Source organism: Girardinichthys multiradiatus, chromosome 13, assembly GCF_021462225.1.
Source record: "Girardinichthys multiradiatus isolate DD_20200921_A chromosome 13, DD_fGirMul_XY1, whole genome shotgun sequence".
In the NCBI taxonomy this organism is placed as follows: Eukaryota; Metazoa; Chordata; class Actinopteri; order Cyprinodontiformes; family Goodeidae; genus Girardinichthys; species Girardinichthys multiradiatus.
The window spans coordinates 24,788,620-24,802,341 of NC_061806.1; the positions used below are offsets into that span (position 1 = coordinate 24,788,620).

The 13,722-nt window shown below is 41.8% G+C and overlaps 1 protein-coding gene across 3 annotated transcripts in view; it reads right to left on the reverse strand.

Moving 5' to 3' along the window:
• Positions 1-13,722, reverse strand: part of pag1 (phosphoprotein membrane anchor with glycosphingolipid microdomains 1) — a 96,069-nt gene that overhangs the window by 48,624 nt on the left and 33,723 nt on the right. For all 3 annotated transcript variants that reach the window (XM_047384197.1, XM_047384198.1, XM_047384199.1), the window contains one exon: positions 10,992-11,136. The gene's annotated coding sequence lies outside the window, so the exon portion shown is untranslated. The remainder of the gene's footprint in view (positions 1-10,991; positions 11,137-13,722) is intronic.

The window sequence follows — 13,722 nt, forward strand, 5'->3', positions numbered from 1 at the left end:
AACATCTGTATGCTGTTGTTTTGTACTCTATTGAATGTCCAACAGAGAAACAGCCTGGGGGAAGAAACTGTCTCTGTGGCGACTGGTTTTAGTGAACAGTGCTCTGTAGCGGCAGCCTGAAGGTAAAGCTCTGAACAGTTTATGTGCAGGGTGTGTGGGGTCTGCAGAGATTTTAGCAGCTCTTTTCCTGACCCTAGATCTGTATAAGTCCTGAATGGAGGGAAGGTCAGCCCTGATTATTCTCTCTGCATTCCTGATTATTCGTTGCAGTCTGGACCTGTCCTGTTTTGTGGATGAGCCAAACCACACTGAGATGGATGAAGACAGAACAGACTGAATGATGGCAGTGTAGAAGATGACCAACAGCTCCTGTGGAAGGTCGAACTTCTTGAGTTGCCTCAGGAAGTACAGTCTCTGCTGGGCCTTCTTTTGAACAGTGCCTATGTGTGAAGACTACAGGGGTTGGACAATGAAACTGAAACACCTGTCATTTTAGTGTGCAGGTTTCATGGCTAAATTGGACCAGCCTGGTAGCCAGTCTTCATTGATTGCACATTGCACCAGTAAGAGCAGAGTGTGAAGGTTCAATTAGCAGGGTAAGAGCACAGTTTTGCTCAAAATATTGAAATGCACACAACATTATGGGTGACATACTAGAGTTCAAAAGAGGACAAATTGTTGGTGCACATCTTGCTGGCGCATCTGTGACCAAGACAGCAAGTCTTTGTGATGTATCAAGAGCCACGGTATCCAAGGTAATGTCAGCATACCACCAAGAAGGACGAACCACATCCAACAGGATTAACTGTGGACGCAAGAGGAAGCTGTCTGAAAGGGATATTCGGGTGCTAACCCGGATTGTATCCAAAAAACATAAAACCACGGCTACCCAAATCACGGCAGAATTAAATGTGCACCTCAACTCTCCTGTTTCCACCAGAACTGTCCGTCAGGAGCTCCACAGGGTCAATATACACGGCCGGGCTGCTATAGCCAAACCTTTGGTCACTCATGCCAATGCCAAACGTCGGTTTCAATGGTGCAAGGAGCGCAAATCTTGGGCTGTGGACAATGTGAAACATGTATTGTTCTCTGATAAGTCCACCTTTACTGTTTTCCCCACATCCGGGAGAGTTATGGTGTGGAGAAGCCCCAAAGAAGCGTACCACCCAGACTGTTGCATGCCCAGAGTGAAACATGGGGGTGGATCAGTGATGGATTGGGCTGCCATATTATGGAATTTCCTTGGCCCAATACTTGTGCTAGATGGGCGCGTCACTGCCAAGGACTACCGAACCATTCTTGAGGACCATGTGCATCCAATGGTTCAAACATTGTATCCTGAAGGCGGTGCCGTGTATCAGAATGACAATGCACCAATACACACAGCAAGACTGGTGAAAGATTGGTTTGATGAACATGAACATCTCCCATGGCCTGCACAGTCACCAGATCTAAATATTATTGAGCCACTTTGGGGTGTTTTGGAGGAGCGAGTCAGGAAACGTTTTCCTCCACCAGTATCACGTAGTGACCTGGCCACTATCCTGCAAGAAGAATGGCTTAAAATCCCTCTGACCACTGTGCAGGACTTGTATATGTCATTCCCAAGACGAATTGATGCTGTATTGGCCGCAAAAGGAGGCCCTACACCATACTAATAAATTATTGTGGTCTAAAACCAGGTGTTTCAGTTTCATTGTCCAACCCCTGTATCTCAGGTCCTCAAGAGATGGTGGTTCCTAAGAACCTGAAGTGGTCCACGGCCGATACAGCGTTGTTGAGGATGGTGGTGAGGGGGGTGTATGGGGGTGGTGTTCTCCAAAAGTCCGCCACCATTTCCACGGTCTTGAGTGGGTTGAGTTCAAGGTAGTTCTGACAGCACCAGTGGACCAGTCGATCCACCTGCTGTCTGTATGCAGACTCATCACCGTCCTGGATCAGTCCAATGACAGTGGTGTCATCTGCAAACTTCAGGAGTTTCACAGACGAGTCCGATGAGGTGCAGTCATTTGTGTACAGGGAGAAGAGGAGTGGGGATAGAACACACCCCTGGGGGGCACCAGTACTTATTGATTTGGATCGGGAGAAGATGCTCCCCAGTCTCACCTGCTGCTGTCGGTCCTTCAGGAAGCTGTTGATCCACTGACAGGTGGAGGCTGGGACATTGAGCTGGTTGAGCTTCTGGTGGAGGATGTCTGGCATGATGGTGTTGAAGGCCGAGCTGAAGTCTACAAACGGGATCCTGGCGTACGTCCCTGGGTGGTCGAGGTGTTGCAGGATGAAGTGTAGACCTAAGTTAACAGCATCATCTCCTGACCTGTTTGCTTGGTAAGCAAACTGCAGGGGGTCCATCAGGGGGCCTGTGATGTCTTTCAGGTGCTTCAACACCAGCCGCTCAAAGGATTTCATGACCACAGACGTCAGGGCTACAGGCCTGTAGTCATTTAATCCTAGCATGGTGGGTTTCTTGGGAACCGGGATGATGGTGGATCGTTTGAGGCAGGAGGGGACCTCACATTTCTCCAGTGACTTGTTGAAGATCCTTGTGAAGATCGGAGCAAGTTGATGTGCACAGGCTTTCAGACATGATGGGGAGACGTTATCAGGCCCTCCAGCTTTGTTTGCTTTCATGCGCTGAAAGAGCCTGTTTACATCTTCCTCGGAGATCTTTAGTGCAGGCAGAGGATTTGAAGGTAGGGGGTTGGTTGCTTTATGGGAGGAATTTGTTCCTGAATGGGATGTGGTGGAGAGGGTTTGAGGTGTGAATGGCTTCTTGTCATGTCTGCAGTAGAAGCCATTCAGACGGATAGCCAGGCGAGGACTCTGGTCAGGAAGGGTGGGGGGGGGGGCTCCTGTAGGCAGTCAGGTTTCTCAGACCAGTCCATACAGCCGAAGTGTCACCAGTAGAAAGGCTGTTCTTAAGCTTCTCACTGTAGCTTCTCTTAGCTGCATTGATCTCTTTTGTTAGTCTGTTCCTGGCCTGCTTGTACCGCGCCCAATCTCCACTGCTGTGAACTTCTTCCTTTTCCCTGCGCAGATTCCTGAGGTGTGGAGTAAACCATGGCTTATTGTTACCAAAGGTGCAGAAGGTCTTGGTCTGCACACACATGTCCTCACAGAAACTGATGTATGATGTCACCACATCAGTTAGTTGGTTTAGGTCAGAGGCTGAGATTTCAAAAACAGTCCAGTCTGTGCATTCAAAGCAGGCCTGTAGCATCTGCTTTGATTCCAAAGTCCACTTCTTAACAGTGTGAACCTTGGGTTTGGAAGCTCTTAGTCTCTGTCTGTAGATTGGGATGAGGTAGATAAGAGAATGATCCGAAAAACCCAGAGCAGCCCTGGTAACAGCATGATATGAGTCCTTTAAAGCTGTGTAACAATGGTCCAGTGTGTTTGTGGGACATTTAATATGCTGTCTGTATTTGGGGAGTTCATTAGAGAGGTTAGCGCTGTAAAATTCGCCCAGTATTATGATGAAAGAGTCCGTGTATTTTTTCTCCACATCTGTAATCAACTCAGCAAGATGTTTTTCCGCGGCAGATGTGCAGCCATGCGGTGGAAAATATGAGCCGATTATTATAAACGAGGAAAACTGTCTCGGTGAATAAAACGGTTTACAGATTATGGAAAATTACTCCAGATCCGGGCTACATGTTTTCCCCAGCACTTTTACGTCTCTGCACCAACCTTCATTTATATAGAAGCAGATTCCGCCTCCTCGCTTCTTCCCCGATAGCTCCGCGCTGCGATCCGCTCTGAACAGCTGGAAGTCCGGCATCAGCAGTGCGCGGTCCGGGATGATTTCACTCAGCCATGTCTCGGTGAAGCAGAGAATCGCTGATCCGTGGAGGCCCGTGTTTTTACTGGTGAGAAGAAGCAGCTCGTCCATCTTGTTGCTTAGAGAGCGGACATTTGCCAGGTGGATTGAAGGCAGTGGTGTGCGAAGTCCTCTTTTGCGGAGCTTTACCAGCGCGCCAGCACGCTTTCGGCGCAGTATCCCATATAGTGTCACAGCTCTGCTTGCCAGGAGCTCAGTGAACCTCGGATCAATGAAAGATGGTGGAATAAATCCCAAGAGAGGACTCTCTGATGTTGAGAAGTTCCTCTCTACTGAATGAGACCACAGGATTGTGGCCCGACACCACAGTACTGTGGCTCGAAAAACATAAAAACACGCAAAATACAAAAACAAAGAGAGAGCGAAGCTCCGAGGCTGCCATCGTCGGCGCCATCTTGGTTCATTAGGGTTTATTGTTCAATAACATAAATATTAATTGGCAAGAAAATAAAAGTTAAAGACAAACTGTTATGGATTTAGTTGCTCTGAATGGATAACAGGCTTAAATATATGATGCCTTAAACCCTAATCAACTAAAATAAGATTTGGATATATGTTTGAAAGAAAATACATCAAGTTAAAAGGAATGCATTCTTCTAAAGAGGAAGTCCAGGGTGACCACAAGAACATTTTGGTTTTCAGATGCTCTTAGTGTGCCATTGCAGTCATGTATCTGAGGAAATATGAGGGCTGCATGACAAGCATCCAGGGATCGAGAAGAGCCTTCTCCCATTCCTGCCCATGACTAACCTTGCCTGGTCTTGTTATCACTTTGCAGCCCACCTCACACCCAAACCAGCATGTCCTAATAACAGGCTATAACAATGACAATGCGTATCGACAGCCTAAACGGCTGCTGGAGCACATTCGAGGGTAGAAGACAACCTTGGAGTGTGCAGAAAGAACGTATTAGGGATGACGCTAACACAAAGAGAACACACACAAGTGCACACATGTTTTCCCAGACACATTACACATCGATTATCCCTGACGAGTCGCTGTGTATGCTCAGCGTGTCTGGGGAGAGTTGTTTATGTGCATGTGTGGGTGTGGTCAGCTCATATTCTGCAGTCATGTGCAACTGTCAAAAGCATTAAAAAGAGAAGACAGAGTAGCTGTGCAAGCTAGAAGACATTTTTTCTGTCCCTGCATTAAGGGAATCCTAGAATAAATCTTTAAGTCCAGTCATGGGCAGGTTACCAGTAACAAGGTATACAAAGGTTTTGAAAAAATCATAAGCTTCAGAACTGCTAAGATTTTTCTTCATACTTATCCTCTTATTTAAAGCCTTTGTAAAAAGATGGCCAAGAAATGTGCCAGAGTGACCAGTTTTTCTATACGGTTGTACGAAACATATACAAATAGAGTGTTCCTCCTCCCCCACCTATTGTTGCACACTGCCAATAACGCTGAAAGACGGCTGTGATGCTTTCTCCTTGCTTACAGGAACAACTAATGGGGCTGTTCTGGAACATTTCCTGTGGATATAAACACAGACGGTCACGCTGCTGAAACTAAAGAAAGACCACCCACAGAATCTAGTAAAATTAGTGGCTGTTCCAGCTCAACAGCAAACTTCCACTAACAAAAAAAAAAATGCTGCAAATACCGTTGTATTTTTTATACTATGTCACTTTTGCATCAGAAATTCGTCCACATCGTCACATTTTTTAACCAAACAATGTCTGTGTAGCTGCGCTTAATTCCATGCAGTAGGGCTGTTAGAGATGTTCTGCCACAAATCTGCAAAGACTAGCAGTTCAGCCCGACATAATCCGACAACAAAAACTGCAAAATGTAAAACTGAGTGAATTTGAAAAGCAAAGACAAAGTTTTTTTGTGTGGTGAGATAAGATAAACTATATGTAACATTCCTGCACATTTTCCATTTTAAAGTCCATACCTATCCAGACTAATCCAGGCAGTTTTACTGACAATTTGTGGAACATTTTTGCATTCAAGTACAAATATTTACAGCAAGTTCCAGCAAGTGGTAGAAAAAGTCACATTTCGTGCTAATATAATGTATACATGAGAGCAGGGCTGATTTGTGACTGGTAAGATTTAGAATTTTGTTATACAACACATTAAATCGTTTGCTCGTTTTGAGCACATTTATTTCAACTTTGCAAGGAACCCTTAAGTGTATTAAAAGGAGTTTCTTACTCATATATATGCACTTTGCTTTGCAAGGTAAAGTCATTTGGAGTAAAGCTGTGTGTCCACGGCCCTATGTAGGATGGAAGTAGTCTAAAGTTTAAAATAAATATGTTAAAATTGGGAACCAGTTCTATCTCCTCGGGTCCAGGCATCCAGTGAGTCTCTGAACCTGTATTAGCATGAGTGTGTGTGCTAACATCTTGAAGTAAAAACCATGATTCAACATCATTTTGACCGTGTCCATCTGGTTTATGTAACATAATTTTAAAAGCTTTCTGGATTATAATCATTTAGAAAATTTAGAGTAGAAAACAGGAAAATAAAAATCAAACAATTTCCATATTACAGTTTTTTTCCATCAATAATTCAGACCTGAAAAAAGCCAAAGCAAATACCATCCTTTCATACAAAGGAAAGACTTGGAGAAACTCCCCTGTGGAAAATGACTGTCAGTATCAGTGCACACAGTTACTATAGTAACATGAACAAGGTTTGTTTGAAAAAATCAGGGGCAACTAAACATCAGTTACTCGTCATCATAGTAACATTTCCAATGGTCAATATTACCATTAAAAACCGACATGCCATTAATACTATATTTAGGTACAATGCTTCTAAAAGCTATAGCTAAGATTTTCGAAAGTAACAAAGGCACCTATGATTTCAGGTCACAAACTGGGCATTCTTCTACAAGAGTTTCTGCTAGAGACAAGAATATATGGCTCCATGAATTACAGCAGGTCGTCCAGTGGCCCCCGACCATCACACTACCACCACCATGTTTGACTGTCAGTATGATTTTCTTTTGTCTAATATGCTGTGAGTTTTATACTGTTTTATGCCTATCATGTGTTTTTATTTTATTTTATGCTGTGTTAGCTTCCACCACATGTGAGAGGACACTTAGTTTCACTTTTGTCTCATAAGTCCACAGAATATTTTCCCAAAGGTTTTAGGGATCATTGAGAGGTTTTGAGGCAAAGGTGAGATGCGTCTTTGCGTCCTTTTTGGTCTGCAGTGGTTTTGGCCTTGGATTTTGGATGTTCATAAACACAGACTTTAACTGAGGAAAATAAGGACTGATGTTTAGATGTTGTTTCTGGGTTATTTGTTATCTTCTGGACGGATTATCAATACCCTTTCCTGGGAAGGTTCAGCACTGTTCATCTATTTGTAGATAATTGCTCTCACTTTGGTTCAGTAGAGTCCCATAGCCTTAGACATGGCTTGGATTTATTTAGACATGGGAATGATGTGTTGTTTTTTGAATTATCTTAACCTACTTCATGTCATCAGGCAAGTTCTATTTAAATAATTTATTGATTCCCCAGGTCTGGCGGTAATCAGTCCTTGGCATGGCTATGGAAACGGACCTCAACTTTGTTTGGCTAGTAAAGTTAACTCAAACTTAAACAGAGAAGTGATCATTTTTTGCTCAATTTGGATAGCTTTTAAACTTTTAATTGGACAGTCATTTAAAAACTCCCTTTTGTAGTGACTCAGCTTATCTTTCTCTGCTACCAAAATATGTTTGATGATCTGAAACATCAAGTGTCAAAAGTGACAAAAACAGAAAAACTGTACTATTCTATTTGTATTTAAAAACATTTCTTTATAATCTTTGATCGCAGCTATCCAGATCAATTATGGAGGACTTAAGAAACCAAATGCAGCTCTGGAAGGGTTTCTTGCAGATGCCTTCTCTTTTTGGCTCAAATTTAACCAACCTTCATCATCAGCACTAGCTTTATCACTTTCTTGCTTGCCAACAAGTATTGTGACTGAATTCATTCAGTTTACAATGAATGCCTCCATAGCAAGTCAGTAAAGGCAGCAGACAAATGAACGGTGTCACTGACTCAGACATGCGCACTCACAAACTACAGGGTAGATTATGTGTTGTTTGTCCTCCTGCTCATTTGGTGTAATTCTCCCATAATTCTTTATGTGGCAAAATGACACAGCTGCCAGACATATCCTCTCTGTTGGCGCCTTAGACCTCCACTCCTTTCCCCTCTCTCTCTCACTCAAATAAAATTTCCCTGAAATGAACGTACATCAAACCCACAACATATCCTCGAACATCCAAGTTAAAAAAGGATTCTCATCTCTGGAGCGCCGACACATCTCTGTTTTTTTTTTTTATTGTTGTTGTTTGTAAAGATGGGACGCACCTTTTTACGAGGTTGGATTCATAACTCCTAAATTTTTTGGTGACTCAGGGCATCTACAAAAAAAACTGCTGATGGAGTTTTTTTTTCCCCACAGTGCGACAGCTTTGCATTTGCATAGGATTAAGGGCCACAAGAGAAATCTGTACAGAAAAAAATAAAATTTAAAAAGTTTCAACACTAAGAAGGTAAGAACATGAGCTGAAATGGAATTTTGGTATTGCCAAATGTCTAGCCGTCCCAAAGTAACCAAACCAGATAAAGCAGAACTCTCGGTTCACTTATTAAGATAAAAATACAGCCCCAGATTGGCAGAGAGCTTCCCATACCAACCAGCACTGTGGGTTTCAAACGGTGTGCGAGGCTGTCTGGCATCTGGCCATACTGCGATCTGCTTCCTTGCAAATCCTTCTTGATTTAATTTGTGCACAGTCGACCGGCAATGTCAACTTCGCAAAGCGCTGTCCTGAGAGCTGGGCTAAATTAGATGAGCGTGCTTATTGCTCACTTTTCTGCTACCGCCAGATGCCAGATGACAGCACATGAACAAGTGCTAAAAAAGCCCAGAGAGAGCCAGCAACGCCAACATCACAGCAAATAGGATTGGAAATTTCTGGAACAGTGTCCGTATTGTTGGGAAAACATTGCTGGAAAGGGTATACAGGAAAGCTCAGCTGCACAAATTATCTGACAGATGCTGTGCTGTTTATGTCTGTATCTGTGGAGAATAATCACACATTGTTTTCGTTCCAACAGAAAGAACTCTGGTAGGTGTGTCATCTGACTGAAGCCGAGGGCAGTTATTATGGTATTACATCTTTAAGCAAGGTCTGTTTAAGGGGCAATCCAGGATCATTAGCTGTGTAGCTTTCAGTGTTCAGCATGCTTAATAAGCAGACCTGTCCATCCTGTCTGAGTGATTAGTTACCGAGAAGGCTGAGGGCCGAGGCTGACTGCAGTGTAAGAACGTGCACAATGCACAAGCTTAGGAGATCTCAATATTTAGTAGATTAATCATTTCACTTGGTTCTAGGGACAAAAAGATTCATTTACAATGTCTAAACCCACCCAAAGACCACCTGCTGTACAGCTGTGCTGAAGTCAGGAGCAACTCTGGGGTTTGGACCAAACCTCGGCATTACCTGGCCCTTTACATGCCTTGAACCGTTCCACAGTGGTCAATCTTTATTTCAAGATGCTTTCTCACGGTCATTGAAGGAGTTGCAGGGATTTCTGGTTAGTATTGGTTGTGTTCTACATGTGTCAACAATCTTCTGTATTCTCCATATATCTGGACTGAAGAGTTGGGATGAAAAAAAGAACGCCTGTCTACTAAATTAAACATCCAGGTCTGGCTAAAATCTCCCAAAACCTTGCGGGAGAATGTGTCATGGTCTAATGAAACCAAACCTTAGGCCACAACTCTAAACGGCAAGACTGGCACAAGAAACAATGTAGCACATCACCAAGAGATCAAAGCAACACCCAAATTCATTTGTCAGAAATGCAATGAAGCAATGAATGAACATTTGTACAAGGATGTAAATAAATGTAATTCAAGAGCTAATATGGAAAACCTGGATGTATTTAAAACTTTTAAAGGCTTAAAATGTGGATTTCTAGTTCCATCTACATGCTTTGCTCCACACAGGCAGGCATGTGTTAAAACTACATTTTAGGCATGGTTACATTTTAATCTGTGACCTATCATACTGTATGTGTGACTTAAATTGTGTCACCTGTACCTTTTCATGAGGGTCCCTCCATATCTTAACATGTGCAGCCCCAGGATTGGTTATTACACCAATTAGTGTTGATAAAACAGGTTGGAGATGAAACTGCAGAGGCTTAAATTGAAAACTGTGGTGCAGCAGACCCAGAAATATTATTAATGGCCGTTAAAATGTATCTGTACACGAACCTGTTTAGCAAAAAATAGAAAATAGAAAATCTGACAATAAATGCTATTTAAAGGGGAGATATACAATTTGCATTTAGCATGAATCTGCACAGAGTTTGTATTTACAGTTTGTATAATATAATCTTTAAAAATAAGGCTAGGGTTAAGATGGTAAAGAAGAATGTGACAAATAAAGCAGAGTCTCTAATGCACCAGTGCTGCAGCAGCCTCCTTTTTATCAAAGAAAAGCTATTTACTGCAGGGAAAAGCCGGCCTCATCGGGGTGTTTCCCGCTGCTACTGAATGCATGAAAATTAAATCAGAACAACAACACAGAAGCAGAGTACACAGACAGGCATTAAATGGAAAAACTCTATAAGCACGGATCTGTAACGAGCTTATGCTGGCGGCCTGTATGGTAAAGGTTAACCATTATATGCTTTCAGTACCTGTTAGTGCAGATAAAACATCCAGATTAGAGGATTACCAGAACAGCTCACCAACAGTGAAAAGAGGCAACTGTTCTCATAACAAACATTTCAACCTTGATTTGAGAAGAAGGGCATCAATGATTTAACTCCTTGACAGAAAATTCTACAAAGTTATTTCCTACAACACAAAAACCTTTAACATGTTCAAACATCTGATTTTAGTATCTGAAAGAACCCAGGAATTAATGCATAAATGATATGCTATTTAAGTATGTAACTAGTGCATCTCTAGTAATGTTAGCTCTTTGTTTTATGTAAGAGTACCTAAAAACGAGTCAGTGAGCTGACTAAAAGATGCAGTGCTATTCTCTGCTGTTAATGTCTGCTGTTTTCATGCATACAATAATACTGAATGTGGATGTGTAAATTGTAACACATTAATAACTGAAAGAGGACTTACCCCGCTACACCAAGGATGGACTTACCTTTTTTATTCTAATTTGTGTTGCCAGAAGTTGGGTCAGGAGGATGGCAAAGTCACCAGGGATTACACACTGGTGGAGATGAATGTTATAATGGAACACCATCCAATGACTATGACAATTCGTCAATTTGGTCCAAACTGGTGGCCTGAATGAACATAAGAAAAAAGATTTTCATTACAAGAGAAAAGCTGAATGCGTGAGTAAAAAACACACTTGGAGATTTTACACTGTTTATTTCTTTCTAAAATTGCAATACCCAAAAAAAAAAAAAAAAACGTCCTGCTAGGATTATGAAGAAAATCATGCTGGAATGAAAGCATTAGACTGCAAGATTCACCACAGAGAGCTAGGAATTTCAAAAAGGCTGTTATGTCTGGGAAATCAGCATGAAGTAGGTATTTTCCCATCTTGGATTTCCTGCATCCTGTCACTTCCCAGTCTGTCTGAGGGTTGCCATTGGCTCACACTCTCAGTTCCATTTTCCCAGTTTAAAATTTCTCTAAATCCACAAACTCTCCATTGTAGGTTCCTGCTTCAGTCATAAAAAACCTTAACCAATTGCAGCTGCTCTACCCTCTTTATCCTCATGTCTACACACTACTGGTTGCTATATAGTCTTTTTGCAGCAGAAATCTATTCTGACATTTTCCATCTCTGAAAGCAAACAGTTCTCAGTTTTTTCACCCTTCTCTCTGTACTTTGATTTCCTTACTACAAATCAAGCCTTTTCTTCAGCTGTCTTCTTCTCTCGTCCTCTTCCCCTCACCTCAGAACTTCAGTTTCCATAAAGAGTCCAGGGGCCTGTCTCAGTTTTGAAAGCCTTTTTTGTTGCTGCTCTGTGCAGCTCAGAAAGTCAACCTGCTGCGGTGGGCCTGTTCATTTTTCAAACTAAAAAGGTCCGCTCCCTTTTCTCCTTCACTTGCTAACTTCCTTTTCCAGAAGCTGTAAGGTAAACCCCTTTCATCTTCCTTTTCTTATTTGTCTTCCTCCAGTCAGATTTTTTTCCCCACACTATTAAAGGAATCCTGTTAGCTGCCGCACTGCATGTTTAACATCAATATTGTTGATCCTGTTGCATAGAGAAGTTTGGGTGTCAGTACAAAATGACCACCCAAGATAAACGCAGTGATAGCAAACGCTCCAGTTGAAATGAGACTCATTGATGCAGAGATTTTAAACAGCCATTTATCCAGTGACCAGGAGAAAGTCAGGAGAAACGTTGTCTGAGAGGAGTAGCCTGGAGACCTAACAGACCAGCACTATACCCAGGGTTTTAATAGTGCCCAGTGGTAAGTCTATTATTATTATTTTTTATTATTACTAAATCTTTTTTTCACGAGGCAAAACATTAAGAACAATTTTTAATTAATTTCCTACCTCTAATTCACTACAGTGGTGAACTGTTTAGGGACTGGTGTTGGTTGGCTGCAGATAAATTATGTTGCAATTATAAAGTTGTGGGTTTGATTACTGTGCAATTCGGTGAATTAGATTCTTAGTGCAAAAGCGCTTAGAGCGGTTGGTATGACTGGGAAAACACTACAAGTTCAGGCCATTTCCCATTTTGCTGTGGTTCTGTAAAACCAGCAGATGCTGAGATGCTGAGGAAGGAGTGATGTGAGGGCAAGCAGGAATTGAGCAGGAACTGCTCAGTGGTAAGCAATTTCCCAAAGGGTCACTGTTTTCGTGGTTCTTTTACAATTGTTTTTAGAAAATATCCCAACCAGTTCTCTGCTGTGAGTCAGGAAATCAAATGGTCAGATTTAAAGAAACTCAATAGGGGCATTTTACCAAGCCTTCAGCAGACACTGACATGGAAAGAAAAAAAAAAAGTCAAAAAGTTCAAATAACACAAGCGCATACTGGTGTACCAAGCGAATGGGTAGCAAACAGTTGTTAATCAAGGAAACTTTCTAAATCCTTTAACATTTCAACAGAGAATCTTAGAAAAACATCAGGGATTGTTCTGTTCAGGAGGAGAAGGTCTCCTCAGTTTGCTTTAACAATACGCTCCTTGTACTTTCACTTGGCTCAAACAGCTTTTATCAAAATCTATTTACTCGCTCATTCAGACCTTACTCTCTGACTGTGTCACATTCTGATGGTGCATTTTTTTTTTTTAATTCTCTTTCCTTTGTATTTTCCCACAGCCATCTTCCTCTCTTAGATAAATAAGCATATTTACCAGTAGCCAGCTAATGGGAAAACAAGAAATCTATCAAACAAGTCATCCAGGACAGAGGCTGGGGAAGGAAAGACCAATGAATGAGAAAAACAGAGGAAGATGTAGTAAATTCCCTGAATAACAAGAAAATATCAATAAACAGTAACTTTAGGAATAAAAATTACATCACATAAAGGCATAATGCCTTTAATTGAATCAATTTCATATTTTCAAGTTTTTGCATTCAGACACAAACACTGTTATGGTTTTCAATCTCCACCTTACACACACACACACACACACACACACACACACACACACAAAGACACAATGCTCTCTGGTGTTACAATGCCCTAAAGCCCATTACCCAACCCATCCTGACAGTAAAAAAAATAATTGGCAAAATGGCTGTAGGAAATTTCAAAGGTAAAGAAATGTTTGATCATTTATTTGCAGAAACAATTCCAAAGCCATCGAGTGTCTGCTAAAAAGTTGAAGACTAAAGAGGGTGGTATATTTCAGCATCAAAGTGAGTTTAAGCATACAACATCTGCCAAAGGAAAATTC